General features: G+C 50.2%; 2 protein-coding genes across 2 annotated transcripts in view; both read right to left on the minus strand.

Annotated features, from left to right (window-relative positions):
• LOC133355844 (cytochrome c oxidase subunit 4 isoform 1, mitochondrial-like) overlaps positions 1–19,937 on the minus strand; it is a 554,855-nt gene that overhangs the window by 54,225 nt on the left and 480,693 nt on the right. The gene's annotated exons all lie outside the window — the stretch shown is intronic.
• LOC133355801 (Wilms tumor protein 1-interacting protein homolog) overlaps positions 1–19,937 on the minus strand; it is a 74,175-nt gene that overhangs the window by 25,585 nt on the left and 28,653 nt on the right. The window lies entirely within an intron of this gene.

Raw genomic sequence — 19,937 nt, forward strand, 5'->3', positions numbered from 1 at the left:
GGGGGGGGGGGGGGGGGTGTGTCCCCGTCCACCGCTGAATCTCGGGAAGGTGCAAGAGGCCCGGCTCAGCGCCGCTGTTTTTAAAGACGTCGTTACTCACCACGGAGAAGCGTTGCGACACGACCGCGGCAAACTCTGCGACAGCCGGCGCCAAACTTTGCCACACGCCCTGCCCGCGTGGCCTTGTGAGGGAGCCTCAGTACTGACTTTACCGAAAGAACCAAAGAGTATGGATCCTTGCAGTAACGAAAACTTCAAATCCAGAACTGACGAAGTCATTTCATTTCAGTTTTCACTCCGGCGTGACGTGCACGCGCACGTCGTCGGAAACGGAATCGGAAGAGACAAACCGATGACGTGCACGCACGCCACCACTATTTACCGTGCACGCGTAACGTCGTCGGAAGGGCAAAGGGTGACGTGAACCAGGCTCGTCCCTCTCAGCTCCACCGCCTGAGCAACGGCGCTGCCGTGACGCGCACGGCTCACACCCAAAGTGTGCTTTGAACGCATTGTCGAGCGGCGTGAATTTTACGTGAGCCGCGAACCGTACTCTCCGGATATATAAGACGCTCCGGAAAATTATGACGCAACGCCACCACTCCACCTCACCGCCCCCTCATACTGGGGAAGCGAGAATCGAGGTGTAAAATGTAAAGTTGTGCAATCTAGATTGGACGCTGGCGGAAGAAAATTACCGTGGTTTATAAAGTGGGACCATACGGTACTAAAACGGAGTGCAGCATTCCACAAGACGGTGATGAATGCTCCGCTTTGTATATGAGGAGAGACGGTTTATGGAAGATTATTACAGACAGACTGCTTAAAACACATCTGGAGCTATGTACTTTCAAATCTCGATTGAAAACTCACGTCTTTAAAACCGCTTTGTGCGTTTAGTTTGTTGTCCTTTCCACCGCACCTCCGATGAGCACGGGTGACTATGTACGGTGTGAAAGAAGTTCAACATAAACACATAACATGGGGAGAGATAGTTTCTTCTGGCAGGCTGGTGGCAGTTCCCCCTGACTGGTAATGTACTTGGTAGACTGAAATTCGGCCACGTGGTAGATTTAGGCTAAAATTATTGCCATTTAGCCTCTGCCGTCTTCCGGATTATAAGACGAACCACCCAGTGTCTGTCTCTACAACATTGGAACCTCCTTTGCCAGTAGAAAAATATGATCATTGGTTTTTTACCCTTTTATCTGGCAACAAAACTGACACTTTTTTTACAAGGAGTCATGTTTGCATTGACCACAATACCTGCGGTCGGAATACAAACAAAAAACACAACTCTGATAATGTATACACCGTCCTTGAAATTGATTGGTCCACACCCGAGACAGCTTTGCTTAGAGCCTAGTCTCACATGGTGTTGGACCAGATGACGCCAAAAGGCGCAAAACTCAAAGACAATGCACCATCAGAGTATGAGAGCTCGTGTCAGTTTTGTTGCCAGATAAAAGGGTTAAAAAAACAATTATCACCCAGTGTCTTTATAAACCAGAGAATACGCTAACCAACAAAACCCCGCTCACATTGGTACACACCGAGGCAGGCGGGGAGACACGAGCAAATAGCGAGGGCAAATGATGAAGCCGTGAAATGAGGCCACGTGGGACTGGGAGGGATCGCGCAGCTCCTGGGAAAGACGTAAAAGAACACGGCGCCCCACAATTGTTAGGCCCTCGTCCAGCGGTGAACTGGTAACGGACGGCTACGGTTGCGCACAGAGCCAATTTGTTCAGAGTTAAATCGTCCGCGATTACTGTTATTATAATGTCCCTTGTTAATCAAGAAACGGTTCACCAAGTCTCGGAGGGGCAGTGGGGAGGGGTGGGGGCCTCTTTCCGGGAGGGGTCCCTGCATCGGCGTGTTCGGCTGAACCCTGACCCCTCCTTAAGTGAACCTGCTGTGCTTGCACGCGGAAAGGAAACCGGAGAGAGATATTTAAGAAATGCAAAGGCGCTGCCCTGCAATTGCTCGGTCATGCCACCGCTGGCGAAAGGACCTCCAACTACAGAGAGCTCTACAAACTATAGACTACTATAAACTATTTCTTATTTTACCAGGTAAGGCCCACTTAGCTCTTTTTCAGAAGCGACCTGGCCACAAATGATCACTCAATGAAGTGGCTTATCGCGTGGAAATTTATAGCAGCCAAGTACTCAAAACGCGCATTGATTTGAAATGTGGGGAGGAAAAGACCGGAGGACCGGGAGAAAACCCCACGCGACCACGGGGAGAATGTGCAAACTCCAAATATACAGCAGCAGGCGTAAGGATCGGAATCGAACCCACGACCTCCTGCATACCAGGCGAGGTAGTTAACATCTCGCCCCCGCGGTGCCCTAAAGAGCCCCCCTTTTTAAAAATTAATTTTCAGAAGGGCAGAGGGGGCGCACGTCAGGGGACCGCACTAAATGGCCACCAGGGGCCGTCAGTATTCCCTGCATTGCACGGGCGGCAATGGTCTGCCGCCAAGTAGGGGGCGCTGTTGCCATGCTGGTTTTAATCAATTACAAGTGAGGTCTCGGGGCACGCCAGAGGTCGCAACCGGGTACCCGATACCCGGCTACCCGTATCCGGCCGGGTGCAAGTACCCGTTTGCGACCCTGGTGCGGCCGGGTACGGGTAGGCCGTGAGTCACTGGTGAGTCACCGTTTATCACTCATTTCGTGTAGGGTACGGGTAGCGTACGGGTACCCGTACCCGGCCGGGTACGGGTAACCGTTTGCGACCCTGGTGCAGCCGGGTACGGGTAAGGAATTAAAACCCGTTTGCGACCTCTGGGGCACGCGGACCCGCTCATACGCGAATTCACACTCGCACCTTGGTATGACTCGGGACTTTCGCTGCACGCACGGCAGTCGGGTAACCACCCCACCCACCCACCCCGGCATCACGCGAACGTGAATTTGGCGGCGTGGTAACCGCATCGCCCGTGCAAGGAACGAGTCCACCCCCAGCTCGCACCTTTCGTATTTATCATGACACGGATGATGAGTGAATCGTTAACTGTACTGTACTTGATTAAACATCCATGTACATGTATGTACACTCACACACTCACACCGATACTCACTCACACACACTGACACTCACTCACACACACTGACACTCACACACACTGACACTCACAATCACACTGACACACACTCACACTCACTGACAATCACACTGACACACACACTGACACTCACTCACACACAGTCACTCACTGACACTCACTCACACACAGTCACTCACTCACACTCACTCACACGCACTGACACTCACACAGACACTCACACTGACACACAGACACAAACAGACACACACACTGACACACACACACTTGACACACACACACTGACACACACACACTTACACACACACACTTGACACACACACACTGACACAGACACACTGACACAGACACACTGACACAGACACACACACTGACACAGACACACACACAGACACACACACACACTGAAACACACACACACAGACAGACACACACACACTGACACACACACGGCGCTACGCTTCTTCCCATGACCCCGAACCACCGCCGCGACGAGCGGAAAACTCGCAGCCACTGCTCACTCGTCCAGTTCACCTAAGTTATGTTTGCGAAAATAAAATATTAATAAAAAAACGCGATCCACCGAGACATCCTTCCAACATCAGCAAAGCCTAACGGTTACAAAAAAAAAACATACGTACGTTCAGAAAAAAGAAGTAGTTTACAAAAAAATGTTTTATTGCATGGACACAAATTCTTCGGCTTATAACGAATGGTAATATGTGTTGTTATCCCAAAGAAGGGGGGGGGGGAGTTCCTGTGCCTCTGAAGAATCTCGAAGATATCCCCCGGGTTGTCTGTACCCCCCCCCAACCCGCCCCCCGCCCGCCATCACCCAGGACGGGTCGTGTACATGGGGCCTGGCGTAGATCCATGTGCGGCTGTTTTATTCTGGTCGCCCGGCGTTCTGCAGCGTGGGCCTTTGTTATTGTGAAGAGAAAAACAAATCTAATTAAAAACAAAAATATTTTACAAAAAATCTCGAAGATAGGTCGCGTTTTTTGAGCGCGATAAGATGGGTCCCGGTGGCTAGGATATGTTAACTACCTCGCATGGTATACAGGAGGTCGTGGGTTCGATCCCAACCTTGACGCCTGCTGCTGTATATTTGGAGTTTGCGTGTCTCTCTCCCCGTGGTCGCGTGGATTTTTCTCCGGGTCCTCCCGGTTTTTCCCTCCGCATTTAGAATCAACATAAAAACACGTTTAGAGTATTTGACAAGCCACTGCGTTGAACTATCATTTGTGATAGCCAGGTCGCTTCTGAAAAAAGAGCTACAGAAGCTCAGCGGGACTTTACGTGGTCAAATAAAAAATAGTGAATAGCTTGTATTCTCGTCTGGGCAGAAGCAGCAGCAGCAGAAGCAGCAGAAGCAAAAGAATAAGCAGAAGAAGAAGCAGAAGAAGAAGCAGCGGCAGAAGCAGCAGAAGCAGCAGGCAGGTCAGCAGAAAAATAAGCAGCAGCAGACGAAGCAGCAGCAGAAGAAGAAACAGCAGAAGAAACAGCAGGAGAAGAAACAGCAGAAGAAGCACCAGCAGAAGAAGAAACAGCAGAAGATGCAGCAGCAGCGGCAGAAGAAACAGCAGCAGAAGAAACAGCAGAAGATGCAGCAGCAGAAGAAGAAACAGCAGAAGATGCAGCAGCGGCAGAAGAAACAGCAGCAGAAGAAGAAACAGCAGAAGAAGAAACAGCAAAAGATGCAGCAGAAGCAGCGGAAGAAGAAGCAGCAGCAGAAGAAGAAACAGCAGAAGATGCAGCAGCAGAAGAAGAAACAGCAGAATATGCAGCAGCAGCAGAAGCAGAAGCAGCGGCAGAAGAAGCAGCAGAAGAAGAAACAGAAAAAGATGAAACAGCAGAAGAAGCAGCAGCAGCAGAAGCAGCGGCAGCAGAAGAAGAAACAGCAGAAGATGCAGCAGCGGCAGAAGCAGCGGCAGGCAGGTCAGCAGCAGCAGCAGCCTTGGCTGGCTGGCTGCATGTGAATGCGGTGGTCTCGTGGAATGCGGCTGGGGTTAGCCCCGTCAGGTGCAGGGCTGCACCCACACAATCCCGGCCCCGCCAGGGACAATGGGTCGCCTTGTTTCCGAGATTCTACACAAGAAAAAAAAACTCCGTGCAAACTCTCCACCCCCCCACCCCAGGACCCATCCACCCACCCCCTTCTTCCTCCACCACTGCGACACCCCCCCCCACCCTGTTCTGTCTTCTCCTCCTTCGCCTCTCTTCAGCAGCTTGCCACTACCCCAAAGCCACACCGACCTCGCCGACTCCCCCGACTACACACAAAGACAAAGATCCCCCGTATGGCCTTAACAGTGGGTTGGGGCAAGTGCTGTTCACGAGCACCTATGAAAGCCGGCACGGCACACGAGGGGGTTGGTTAGCCAGTACTACGCCCGGCCGCCTTTGTCTCCCTCGTGGCGATTATTTTCCACACCGCACTCGGTTACTCGTTTGAGGCTGAGTCGACCTAGGGGAGGCCCAGGTACCGGTTCAGATGATCGTCACTGGGTGTTGGCTCGTGAGCGGGAATGGAACTCGGGTCGCCGGGTTCGTACCGCAGCGCGCGAACCGCTACACTACCGCTCCCCCAAATTCGTACACACGCACACAAAGACGACAGCTCCACCCGTCCCCTATACGCAAACACAGGCGCGTACACACACGAGACCCACCGCGCACAAAGCAGCACACGCGGTGGCGTTAGTACGCGGGAGGCGAGCAGACACACACAGACACACACACACTCCCCTCCCACCCGAAGGTCAAACAAAGCGTGGAGCATGTACATGAGAATTCGGCAGTTTCAAATATACAACATGTGCAGTCACACACACACAGACGTACACACACACACGCGCGCGCGCTCGCAGGCAGACAACAAAAAACAACAACCCCACACGCACACACACAAAAAAACACACACACAGACACACATCCCCCCCCCTTCCACTAACTGCCACCCTATAAAGCTCTCAGCTTTTTCTGCCCAGCGACGGTGAAAGGAAGGGTCGGGCCGGGCCAAATTCCTGGCGTGCCTCTGCGCTGGAAAATCTCCGGTCCAACGCGTCTCCAACCCAACGGGGCAACTTTGCTCGCAAACTGGCTGCGAAATTTGGGTCACCCCCCCCCCCCCCCATCTCTCTCTCTCTACCCCTCTCCTCGCTCTCTCCCTACCCTCCTCCTCGCCACCACCACCACCAACAACAACCACCACCAAACCCCCAGCAACGTCCGAACCCCATCCCCCACCCAAACAACACGAGCCCGAGCGGGCAACACGCACACGCACTAGCGGTAGGCAGCCGCTCACACCGCCCCCACCCCCAACACATCAGTTTCCGAGCTGCCTTTGAGAGTGGAAAAGCCTTCCCCGAGCCGTGCCGTGGTGGACGGACAATCGCATCGTTCCGCCAGAATCGGACACTATTTATACCGGGGGGGGAGGGGGGGGGAATCTCACAAGCTGCGAAGCCCTTCGATTTAAAGCTTTCGTGACTGCAGCAGGGATTCATCTTCTTGGTTCTTTCGGTAAAGTCACGTAGAAGGAAAATAATAAAATAATAAAAATAAAACATAATAAAATAATTCTCACGACGTTTCGGTCTGTCTCCTCGACAGACCTGTTCTTCACCTGAGGACGGCTGCTTGCGTTGTGGCCTAAATGTCGTGAGAATTATTTTATTATGTTTTATTGTTATTATTTTCCTTCTACGTGACTTTACCGAAAGAACCAAGAAGATGCGAAGCCCTTGTTCACGGGCATCCGCCCACCCGCCCACGTCCGGTATCTCGTCGCCGTCGCAGATAATTTGACGGTGAAAGACGCGCGGGCGATGGTGGTGGTGGTGGGTCGTGACCAGCGCAGGCGACACGGGGCAGCTGCCACAAGCTTGCATCGCACGCGGTTTCTTGACCACTTCTGGGTGTAAATGTCCCCACACTGCCGATCCATATTGTGCGTCGGGGGGGTGATTTTAATCCCCACGCGGTAGAATTGTCAGAATCGGAATATTCGTTTATACTGGGGGAAATCCGATGAGCTATGAAGCGTTTTTTCTCTCTCACATGTCCAGTAAATGTCTGTGGCCCAAGGGGAACATTCCCCCACCCCGTGTCAACTAAAAATTCGGCCACGTGGGTAGACTGAAATTCGGCGACGTGGGTAGATTTATGCCAAAATTATAGTCATTTATCCTCCGCCAAACCAAAACAAGGCTGTCAAGTTTCCGAAAATGTTCTCTAAGCGTGGCCAACGTATCAATGAAATTCGGACCGACACGGCTCCTCCTCTTCCTCCATTGGCTTCAGACTTTTTCGCGACCAGAATCTGAATATGTTTTGTATCTATACTGGAGCAATCCGATGAGCTATGAAGCTCTTTTTAAAATTCACAGATGGCCAATAAGGGGAAACGGGGTAAGGACGTTACAACACCAACACAATACAAATAAGTAATATTTGAAAAAACTGTTTTAAAAACACACTTTTATGAAATGTACTCGCAATGGAAGAACTCCACGACTCCAGGAAGTGGCCCCGAACCTTGCCAGAACGTAAGGGACCGTGGCTAATTACAGCCAACGTCAGTTGAGCGTGGACAATTAGACCCAAGCCGAAATATAACATATATGTTCAAAAATATGTTTTTTATTTTTATGATAGAATATAGTATTGTCATCAGTATGACTTAAGTATACCAAGTTTGCAGTCAATATCACATTGGGAAGTGGGTTAAAATTGAGTTACAAGATTTGAAGATACAACAACAGACATTGAGTTAAATGAAAGCGTGTAAAAACGCGATAGCAGCGCAAAGTACAAGAAAGGTAAACAAATCACCCAAGAACCTGCAAATAAAACTAACCCCTCCCCCATCCCACCCAGGCAAATCCTAAGTGAGGTATGATAAGTTGAACATCGGACACGGCGACGGCCATTCGCTCGAACTGCCTCGAGCTTGATCAGGCGGCGAGAGCTCGGGTAACTTGAGTTCGCTACCTATCAGAGGTCGCAAACGGGTTTTGATTCCTTACCCGTACCCGTACCCAGCCGCACCAGGGTCGCAATGGTTACCCGTACCCGGCTGGGTACGGGTAGCCGTTCCCTACCCGTACCCTACCCGAAATGAGTGACAAACGGCTACTCACCAGAGACTCATGGCCTACCCGTACCCGTACCCGGCCGCACCAGGGTCGCAAACGGCTACCCGTACCCGGCCGGGTACGGGTAGTCGGGTATCGGGTAGGGTACGGGTATCGGGTACCCGGTTGTGACCTCTGCTACCTATTCAAGTTCGCTGCCCTACCTACTTGTACCCCACCGTCCCCACTCGGTTGCAAAATTCTCTAAACTCACCCTCGCAGACATTTGCCAAACGTTGCCCACATTTGAAGGATTGGTTCAAGAGGACACTGGGCCGAATTCGACCATCGACTTAATAATGTAATAGCTGCTAATTATTCACAATTTCATATTTACAACAGCATTTAAAAAAAAATCCCTACTGTACAGATTAATCCGAGTCACTTATGATGAACAATGAGGCACTTGTGATTGGCTGTGGCTCATCGGAATTCGGAAAATGTGACGTCAACTTTGTATGTATGTTGAGGCAACCTTGCAAATCGGAGGTGCAAGGGAAAGACAAACTAATACACAAAAAACTGTTCGAAAGAAATCACAGTGGATACAGATGTGATCTGTATCCACTGTGGGTGTATGGGTCTCTATGTGCGAGTCTGAGTCCGTGCGATCTGTGTCCACTGTGGGTTTATGTATGGGTCTATGTGCAAGTCTTGAGTCCGTGCGATCTGTGTCCACTGTGGGTTTATGTATGGGTCTCTATGTGCGAGTCTATGAGTCCGTGCGATCTGTGTTCACCGTGGGTTTATGGATCTCTGTGCGAGTCTGAGTGTGTGTGGACACGCGTCCACTGCTGCTGTAATTAAGCAGCACCAGAAGGCGCGTACGGCCGATGGCTTGTGCAAGTAATGCTCGCGTATTTTTACGTGGAGTGCTTGATTTACGACGAAGGAATATTGTCTGCTTGTTCGTGTTATTAATTCAGGATGGTCGCTGCGTTCATTTAACGACACGCAGATGTGTGCTCCCAAACAGCAGAAAGAAAACCTCCGATTTGTGCTGTTGAATCTATTCGTCTCCGGGCCTGCAATAATGTGGACAGAGAGCACCCGTTCTGAACGATCATCCCGTCATAACACAAAAGCGATCGGATGAACGAACGCAGGCAGCTCCCAGTTGGTGTTGACAAAAGTCAGGTGTTTTTTTTTTACATTTTATTTTGGGGACCAAAAATGTCCAGTGTTCACGTGGAGGTGTTTACAGCGACACCACTACCAACTCCCTTTGGGGGGCGGGGGGGGGGGGTTGTCGGACGTGGATTTTGGTTTAGGGCAACAATTCATTTGTCGCTAAGGCGCAAATTCGTCTTCACAGAGCGGCGTGTACTTACGTAGATGCTTAGCAGCGGTCGGCGAAACAAACTGCACTTGTAATTAAAATACAATTGTGGAGTAACATGTTCATCGGGCGGATGGAGGTTTGCTCAAGCAAACTCCTAAGATGTCAGTCGTTGTTGTTGAACTTATACCAAAGTGTTCATTGTTGGTGCAATTAGGGGTGGCAGCCGCTGTATTGTGGTCAAGCAACCCAAACGATGGATCGCATCGTAAAACCACAAAAACTCCACGAACTCTGGTGGGGCTGGCAGAAAGCGACATTAGTTCTCACTTTTTTTTTACTATTTTTATTTTACCAGGTAAGGCCCACTGAGCAATATAGCTCTTTTTCAGAAGTGACCTGGCCACAAATGATGGCTGAACGAGGTGGCGGCGTGGACATTTATAGCCATAGCCAAATACTCTAAACGTGTGATGTTTATTAAAAATGTGGAGGGAAAAAAAACGGAGGACCCGGAGAAAAATCCGCTCCTGAACAGATTGCCATAGGCAAGAATAGAACGGCCGCTGCATAACTTATCTAGTGATACGTCACTGCTGGATTAACAGTAATCCTCTCCTCTCTGCGATGCTGAAGTGTGAGAGGTCACAGGCTGTTAATCACCCGTGCACAGATTTCAAGTGTCCCAGAATGCATTTTGGTAGGCGTACAGCGTTATGCTGCATTGTTGTCAAGGTAAACATCAAACTGTATTTCACACTTGTTTCGTGTGTCTAGGTAAGTGAAACAGGTGATTAAAACACCGTGAAATATCAATGTGCTTTAGATAATTACTGTATTCGTCACTGTCAAAATTAGATAAAACATGTATTAGCGGCACTCCACCAGTAGTCGCTTCTGAAAAAGAACTATTATAGCTCAGTGAGCTTTACCCGGTAAAAAAAAAGTGGGTTGAACAAAGGGCTGTACGTGCATGACAATAACAATGTCACCATACTGGGGTCTATTTGTATTATTATATTTTGAAAAAAATGTGATTGGTCACTGTGCTAATCGGTGAATTTTCTTTCACATGAACAAGCCTGTAGTGGTTAATGCGCTGTCACACGAGCTCTGGGCGTGACGCTACACCAGGAATAGCGGAGACGAGACACACACGCACACATATCTAATATGCCACAAGGCAAATTTCCCAGCGATCTCACAATCTGTTTACCACGTGCGCTTAAGTGCAAAGCAGCTGTTTCCTAAAGTCTTTGCTCGGTAATGTTGCGAAAGTAGGCGACGCTGCCAGACTACGACTTAAATGCACGCATGTGCACGGATGATTTATTTTGCTTGGCAAACACAAAACCATGGTAGTATTTACGCAGCTCTGCTCCACATTTACTGTGGGGGGGGGGGTATAATGCCCGAAAGCTGGCAGATATATAAAAGATGTTCTCTGAAAGATGTTGACGCACAAAAAGAAGGCCTCGGTCATGGGGGGGTTGCTTCTATAATTCCAAACGATCATTGCGACGATACAAAGCACCGCGCATTTGGCCAACGTCAGAATACCGTTGCCGTGTCTGCTTCATGATGCTCGTTAGTTTGGGCTGCTGGAGGAGGAAGACCCAGAACCCGGGTCAGATGGTTCACGCCACTGATGTTTGCCGTGGCCAGGAATCAAACTTAAACTACTTAACACATTTTTATTTTTATTAACCATGTAAGAGCCCACCTGAGCTGTGTCGTTCTTTTTCAGAAGCAACCTGGCCACCGATGATAGCCCAACGAAGTGGCTTATGACGTTGAAATTTATAACAGCCAAATATTATAAACACACCTCAGTTCCAAATGTGAAAGGTTAAAAACCAGAGGACCCAGAGAAAAATCCACGCGATCACGGGGAGAACATCCAAACTCCAAATATAAAGCAGGCGTCAGAGTCGGGATCGAATCCACGACCTCCTGTATACCTGGCGAGGAAGTTCACGTCTCGCCACCGTGGGGACTTCATCAAATTCGGGTAGCCGGGTGTACAACGCAGTCTGCGATCTGCTGTGTCACTATGCCCCATATACCAACACATGGGTAAGCCGGCTACCACACCACTGGCGAAGTCACGAATGAAATGACAACGCAGGAGGCATCTGTGCACGAAGGCGTACGGGCAAAACACAGGCGAGCAATCCCTCACCCACTGTGATCAGCCTGTCTGCTGTGTTTCAGGAGAAAACCGATGCCCTGCCACGTAAATGTGGAATTTCAACCACTTGATTTGAACAGAGACAATTCGGTTTCACGGAAAAGCTTACGCCCTGTGGTGCAGGAACACACACACACACACCTCATGGCTAACTGATCGTGCGTGGCGTTAACAGATTTTAGACTATTTGGGGTTAGCACCGTGAGAAACAAAATAAAAGCCCGTACTTCTCGGTACGGTTGATACCGGCAAAAACAGAAAATCTTGCGAGCTGTCATTTTAACGTACACACAGAAGCCTACGTGCCAAGCAGGAATTTAAAAAACGCGTTTTTTTTTCCACAAAAGCTGCGATAAAAAAAAAAATCTCTTTCCGACTTTTTTTCTTCGTGAGGTTTCAAGGCTGGCGAATGTGACCCCGAGATAAATGGTAAAATAACATCCCCGAGTTGCACGGCACAACACCCAATCCCCCCACCACCCACCCACCCCTTCCACATCTACATCTTAGCACAACACCCATCCACCCACCCACCATCCACCCCCACACACCTACAGCGTGGCACAACACCCACCCACCCACCGCCCCCACACACCCCCCCACCCACTATCCATCCTCCCCCACACCTACAGAGCGACACACCGCACCCAGAGGGAGACTGTCTAGACAGCATAATAAGAGGATCACAGCGGCTCGCGGCTTCTTCGCAGAGTGGCGGTGGGGCTTTCACACACACACAGACATGACAAAGATCCCCCGTATAGCCTTACATACTTTTGGGGCAAGTGCCGTTAGCGAGTAGCACCGATGGAGGCTGGCACGTCACACGAGGGGTTGGGTGGTCAGCACCACCGCGCCTGGCCACCTCTGTCTCCCCGGTGAAGATGTTCGCACAATCGGACCAGCTAATCATTTTGAGGCCTAGTCGAACCCAGGGGTAGGCCCAGGACCGGTACCGATAATCGGCACTGGTGTTGGTGGCCGTGAGCGGGAGTCGAACCTCGGGTCGCCGAGTTCGTAGCGCAGCGCCGTAACCGCTGTACCACCGCTCCCTGCCCACGCATGCAGCGGGCCTTTACCCGCTTGCTAGACCCGCTAAAGACCCGCTTCCTAGACCCGCTAAAGACCCACTAGCTAGCTAAAGACCCGCTTCCTAGACCCGTTAAAGACCCGCTTCCTAGACCCGCTAAAGACCTGCTTGCTAGACCCGCTAAAGACCCACTAGCTAGCTAAAGACCCGCTAACTAGACCCGTTAAAGACCCGCTTCCTAGACCCGCTAAAGACCCGCTTCCTAGACCCGCTAAAGACCCGCTTCCTAGACCCGCTAAAGACCCACTAGCTAGCTAAAGACCCGCTTCCTAGACCCGCTAAAGACCCACTAGCTAGCTAAAGACCCGCTTCCTAGACCCGCTAAAGACCCACTAGCTAGCTAAAGACCCGCTAACTAGACCCGCTAAAGACCCACTAGCTAGCTAAAGACCCGCTTCCTAGACCCGCTAAAGACCCACTAGCTAGCTAAAGACCCGCTTCCTAGACCCGCTAAAGACCCACTAGCTAGCTAAAGACCCGCTAACTAGACCCGCTAAAGATCCGCTAGCTAGACCCGCTTGCTAGACCCGCTAAAGACCCGCTTCCTAGACCCGCTAAAGACCCGCTAGCTAGCTAAAGACCCGATAACTAGACCCGCTAAAGACCCGCTTTCTAGACCCGTTAAAGACCCACTTCCTAGACCCGCTAAAGACCCACTAGCTAGCTAAATACCCGCTAACTAGACCCGCTAAAGACCCGCTTGCTAGAGCCGCCAAAGACCCGCCAAAGACCCGCTTGCTAGACCCGCTAAAGACCCACTAGCTAAACCCGCTAAAGACCCACTAGCTAGCTAAAGACCCGCTAACTAGCTTGCTAGCTAGTCCACAACACGTGGCGCTCGTGACCAATGTGCTAAACATACCCCGGTTTTTTTCGATAAAGTCACATAGGTAAAAAAAAAGGGAAAATAAATAAAATCACGACGTTTTGGAGGCAACGCAAGCTTCCTTATCAAGTGATTGCTGTATCACTTGATACAGCTATTTTCCTGTGACGGTTCCACCTGAAGACGGAAGCTTGTGTTGCCTCCGAAACGTCGTGATTTAATTTATTTTCCTTTTTTTTACCTACATGACCAAAGAGTATGGACCCTTGCAGTCACGAAAACTTCAAATCTATAATTAATGCCCCGGTTTACAAGCCTCCCTCCCCCGGACAAAGCGACTCAACAACAACGCCTGTCAAATTTGGGAGAGGAATAATATCATAAGCTTGACTTACTTTAATGCACCGAGAATGCCGCTTACTTTATATTTTTTGTTGCAATTAAAATGTTGCGCGGGCATGCACACACAAACAGTGCAGCCTCACTGAGACTGATACGGATGGACGGGCTGGATTTATAACGACCGGAGCCGGATCGCGTCTGCCGACAGGTCCTCTGATCGTTGTGTCCGCGCCACTGTGCAATGCACAAAGGGCTCTGTAAGTAGTTAAACGCAGGTCTCCGCTGAACAAGAGAACTTCTTTACTCGCAACGAGCTCTTACCTTGTTAGAAAAGGGTCATCTATCTATCACCTTCATTTTTTCCTTTGTCCGGTGGGGGAGGCTGCCTACAATTGAAAGACATCCCATTACAACAACGAAAAGCTGTTCTTCAGACGTTTAATGACAACTCAGGCGTGCGCGGACTAGCAACGTCATCGCCACAGCAGCTGCAAAAGCGAAAGGCCTGTTCCCTCTGTCGACAAGGTTACACAATAGATGGCCGCATGGGGGGGGGGGGGGGGCGGTGTGTAGCTTAGGCCTGTCTTCTTCATGAGCACTCTAGAAAATAAACACGCTCGCAATTTCCGCGCCGCATCTTGACATGCGAAAGCATCTCCGAATCGCGCTGCGACAGTTCTACGGCGTGAATCTTTCGGGGTTTTGTGCTGTGCAGTTCTCCTGACGTGGTTTCGGGTTGCTCGGTGCCTCCCCCCCCCCCAGCACGGTTGTCCGGCACGACGTTCCGGACACATCCACGCCGCCAGGCGATGCCACGGGAGGAGTTTGGGCACACGGAGCCGCCGAAGAGGAATCGTTGGGGGACGTGGCGCGGAACAGAGCGCGGTTCCGACCAGGAAAAACCCCGTTCCGGTGACGTCCGCAAGTTGCAGGGCGGTGGGTGGTCCCGTTCAACGCCGAATCTCGGAAGGCTCGAGCGGCTCGGCATTAATTTTAGTTGGAGGGGCGTAGCAGCAGCGCCGTTGTTATTTTTAAGAAGTTTGAACTCACCGCAGAGAACCGTGGTGACACGACCGCCGCAACTCTACGATAGCTGGCGCCAAAACTGCGTGCCACGCGCCCTCCCACGTGGGAGCCTTGTGGGAGCCTCGGCAGGTCTTCCGAAGGCGTACACGCGTACGTCATCGGAACGCGATCGGAAGGAAAACCGATGACGTTCATGTACGCACGTCATCAGAACGGGTTAATAGCCCGCAATATTCACGTGCGAACAACTGTTCACCGTGTAGTAGGTAGATACTCGCGTTACGAGCAACGGCTACAGCCACCCACGAATAACGCGTCCGGCATTGTCATGACCTTACGTACGTTGTTGCTTGGCTCCACGTCCACCGTCATTTGTAACGGGCGATAATTACGTTAAAAAAATCACTGTAAAGAGGGGGTTTAAAGCGGGCAAATTAAAACATCAAAAGCGAGTCAGACGGTGGAGATCAAGTGCCCCCGCCAATTACGTCGCCGCCAGAGCGGGTTAATCGCGCAACAGAATTCACTACCCGCTGCAGACCACTGCGGTGCAGCTCGCAGATAGGTCATCAGCAGGTTTAAGTTTTGCTAATCGGAAGTGCAGGGGAAGGACAACAAACTGTGAGTCGATGTATGTATGTTGAACTTTCGCACCGTACTGGGCTACGTGTCTCTATGGGTCTCTATGAGTCTGGATAGGTTTCTGTGCGAGTCTCTGTGTGTACGTCGAACGTACGTAGCCAACCGTGCTGATCGGAGGTGCGGGGAGCAGGACAACAAACTAAACACGAAAAACCGTGCTAAACAAATGCGTTACCAATCTAGATGATTTAAAAGTTCCATAGCTCCCAGCCGCTTCCTAATATCGGGAGGAAGAGCGTTCCAGACGGCCGCAGAAGCGCATCTGAAAGCGCGAGTGACGATGCGGTGACCCTGCAGATATGCCTGTGGGGGGGGGGGGGGGGGCAATGTTGCTGCTGTGTATGAGTCCCTTCGAGCGAATTTCAAGTCAAAGTTTCAGAATTGGGATGTTTGGCCAATACCAAACATCCCAATTTGGAATATAAAAAAAAAATGTAAAGGTACTGAGACTAAGCACAAAGAATATCAGCACTGTTGCACAGCATCAGAAATGCTGTTCGATCACAAGTTCTGTTATTATATTCATATATATAAAGTTTGATCCTCTGTACGCCGATAATTTATTTTCGCCGATAATGTCTTTACATCCACTATACCGTCACGAGCGCCCTTAATTTCTGGCCACTTTGTGCCGTCGGCAAAGTTAGAATTCACGTAACAAACCAAAAACTGGTACAAGTCCCATTTGCTTCAGTTTTCACGAAAGGTACCACGCGTCAAATTAGCCCGTTGCTTTCCTCACATTCCCACGTCTTTCTCAATCCGCCACTGCCGCCGCACGCTGGTGAGGGTAACGCCCCGGCCAGCCAATTAACCGTGCGGCCCGGAAACCCGCCGCGCACGGTGGCAGGCGGGTCTTCAAACATTCACGTTTGAGGGCAGCGTTGAGCGAGCGTTTGAAACGATTCGCCTGCAAGGTGGCGGTGGTGTGACAGAGGCATCCTTTTTGGCGATTACCTGATTAAATTCCTCAGCCCCCCCCACCCCACAAATAAATAAATAAACACACACTGAAGAGCACAAAGGAAACGCTGTTGCATGGTCAAATACTTTTGTGAATTTCCGTTTTTTTGCCTCTGCACATTACCCCCGCGGGGATCCCGCTCATTAGATTAACCACTTTGGGTTTGTATGCTTAATGAGACGCCATCTGTGACGCATTAGCAGCCATCTGCTACTACCGGTGCACGGAGGGGGCCCGCGCGTGCGCTAGCGAGCGCGCGCGCTCCCAGCCTCTACCCGCGTGGCCCCAACGCAACAAGGGCCGGGCGCATTCCTGCCACGCTCTCGCCATGGAGCCATTGTCGCCGCCGTTTTGCGGGGGGGGGGGGGGGGGGGGCCCTCTCTCTCTCCTCTCTCAGCCAGGGCCAACTTTATGGAAATTTCTGGGTATTTACGCCATCGACCCGACGGGACTCGTTCGTAGAGCTTGTCTCAAAATAAATGAAAGCAATGAAAATGTTTTTTTAAGAAAATAAAAATCCACGGAACAGCACACCGTGAAATAAGCTTACTTAAAAAAGCTGGTTTGCGAAAAGCGGAGGGGAAACCTCGCGACGTTGCTTTGGCTGCGCGCGAAAAGATTCCAACGTGCGGCACGACGTCGCGCCGTGCGACCCTCGCTCGCGACCGAGGTACCTGTCGGGTGGATGTGCGAAAAGGTCGCATTCGCGAAGGTCTGTTGCAGCGCGACGGTTGCAATCGCGTGCAAATGCTACACTGGCTGTGCCTGGCCAATCGGTCAGGGCGGTGATGTGACGTGTTTTTTTTTAATACAACGTTTTCCCCGCTAAGCTGTGCTGTGCCGCTAGCACATATTCGATTCAGGAATGCGTACGCGGCGTGCAGGTGGTTATTTATACGCGAGTACGTTGAACTCGTTTCACACCTGGACATAGCCAACCGTGCTAAATCGGAGGTGAGGGGGGGGGAAACTAAACGCAAAAAAAGCTTTCCTCAAGGAATGAGTTTTTCAATCTCGATTTAAAAGTGCATAGCTCCAGTGGCTTCCTAATAATATTATACGCGTGTGTATATATAAATAACACGTCCTAACTTAGCAGTCCCGTCAAGTAAAAAAAAAACACCCAACTCTCGCATGTTCTACTCCTGCGCCGCTCAGGGAGGTGACAAGGAGATGACAGGACGTGAGCCGTTGCTGAACTTTCACTTGAACTTTGTGTTGGCGAGACGACTGAGCAGCTTCTCCGCGTGAAAACAACTGCCCAGCCCCCACTTTTGACCGATTCAAGGTCAAGGATTAAAGCAACTTCTACCCCTGCCCCCCCCCCCCCCACTTGGGGGATGACCACCCACCACACAGCCTCCTCCTCCTGCTGCGAGAGATTACCTGGGGCACTACTACCGTCGCTGACAGCATTAAATTACAGCTGAGACGATCAGCTGACTCGGTCGATGGATCGACTGCGAATCAGAAGCGACTACTTTTTGCGACTGCAGGAATGAGTTGCGGGTATGTACGGTTTGTTGAACTTCCTTTGCACCGTACGTAGCCAACCGTGCTGATCGGAGGTGCGGGGGAAGGACCGCAAACTAAACACAAAAAGCAGTTTCGAAGAAATGAGTTTTCAAACTAATGAGTTTTCAGTTGGGCTTATTCAATGCCACCATAGTTGTAACGTGGCACCAGAGCAGCCCATTTAACCCATGCAATATTCACACATCATGTCCGTAACGGCGCAGTCTCACACATACATTTCCATATGAACATAAACTTTCAAAATAAATATGAAACCATCAACAAATTTGTATTTAACCAATGCCCACCAAGCTACAGATCTCTTTTTCAAAAGCGACATGGCCACAAATGATAGCTCAATGTTCGTGGCTTAACACGTGGAAATTCCAAGCAGCCAAATACTCTGTCGATTTCTAAAGGTCGAGGGGAAAACCGGAGGCATCGTCGGGGTTGGGATCGCACCCATCACCTCCTGCATACCCGGCGGGGGAGATAATATCTCGCGCCACCGTGGCGCCCCATAATCTTGCCGCCAGGGCAAACCTCCCCCAGGCACAGATATAATAAGTGCGGTCAACGGAGCTGCGGTGCAGACAGTAGGATATGAAAAAAACAATGTGCTTTAAACTTCAAACGCTAATGCACTGTATTGCATTGTATACGTAAAATTTAGCCAGTTGAAGTTTTTCACGTGATTAAACGTGTTTGTTGTTGATGAATCTTCAATGTTTTATGGATCATATATATTGGGCGCATTGGGATCTACAGATGAAATGCGCCTTAAAAGTGTAAATTATTATGACTCAACAGGAGGAGCGTATTGGACGAAGCACTCACGTATGTATGTATGTTTGTTCAAGTTCTTTCGCACCGTACGTAGCCAACCGTGCCATAGGGGCACAACCTGGACTGCAGTCACTGCTGCCTTTGGAATTTGGAGAAAAATATCAATGGAGGATTTCTCTGGCAATGTTACGATTCATCATTGATATTTATGAATCATAACATTGTGCTTGAGACCCTACCAACGCCCGGCACAGCCAAACAACTTAAACTTGTCCACGTGTACAAGCGCTTAATGTGCCAATAATTATGATCGTTTCGGCTGAATCAGAGGGTCTCATTGTGGCAACAGTGTTTGGAATACTGTGGCATTCACAGCGAGAGCATCCAGCAACGAGTAACGGATTACGATGATATTACTGACGGCACTTTGACCAGATCGCAGACTGTGTCGATTGGCGAAATATCTGTGTGGTCCCATTCAAGTGTTGCATCAAGATGCGATGAGCTGCACTGGCAGAGAGCGTAATGGTGATTTATGGTTGAGAATAATGTTGGTGCTGCTGATTATCCTTAATGGAGGTTTTTTGGGTTAGATGGCGTAAATGTTGTTAAACCCGCCACAGCCAATTAGTAAGGTTTGTCACGTAAACAGAACGTGGCCAATTCGTTACTAGTACAGCACACCGGTGTGTTGGAGAGCAAATCCACAACATTTACAATCAGAGTACGACGGTTCGCCAATAATTACAACTAGCTTCATCAGGCTAGTTGTGACAAACCTTACTAATTGGCTGTGTCGGGTGGTGGAGGGTTTAACGACACATTCATATTTACGCGATCTAACCCAAAAATGGATGATTATGGATAATATTGGTCGCAAAAAGCCTACGTGTTAAAGTAGTGCTGATTATGTTGGTGCTGATTATGTTGATGATGGCAGTGGTATAAGCGATTGTGCGTACCTGGTTCGATGTGTAAACACCGCCACTAGTGAGCCAAAGGCGGCCGGGCGTGGTGCTGTCCACGCTTCATCCCCCGTGTGCTTCAAAAGGTGCTCATTAA

This window comes from Lethenteron reissneri, chromosome 52 (genome assembly GCF_015708825.2).
Source record: "Lethenteron reissneri isolate LAM-NWPU_2019-01 chromosome 52, ASM1570882v1, whole genome shotgun sequence".
In the NCBI taxonomy this organism is placed as follows: domain Eukaryota; kingdom Metazoa; phylum Chordata; class Hyperoartia; order Petromyzontiformes; family Petromyzontidae; genus Lethenteron; species Lethenteron reissneri.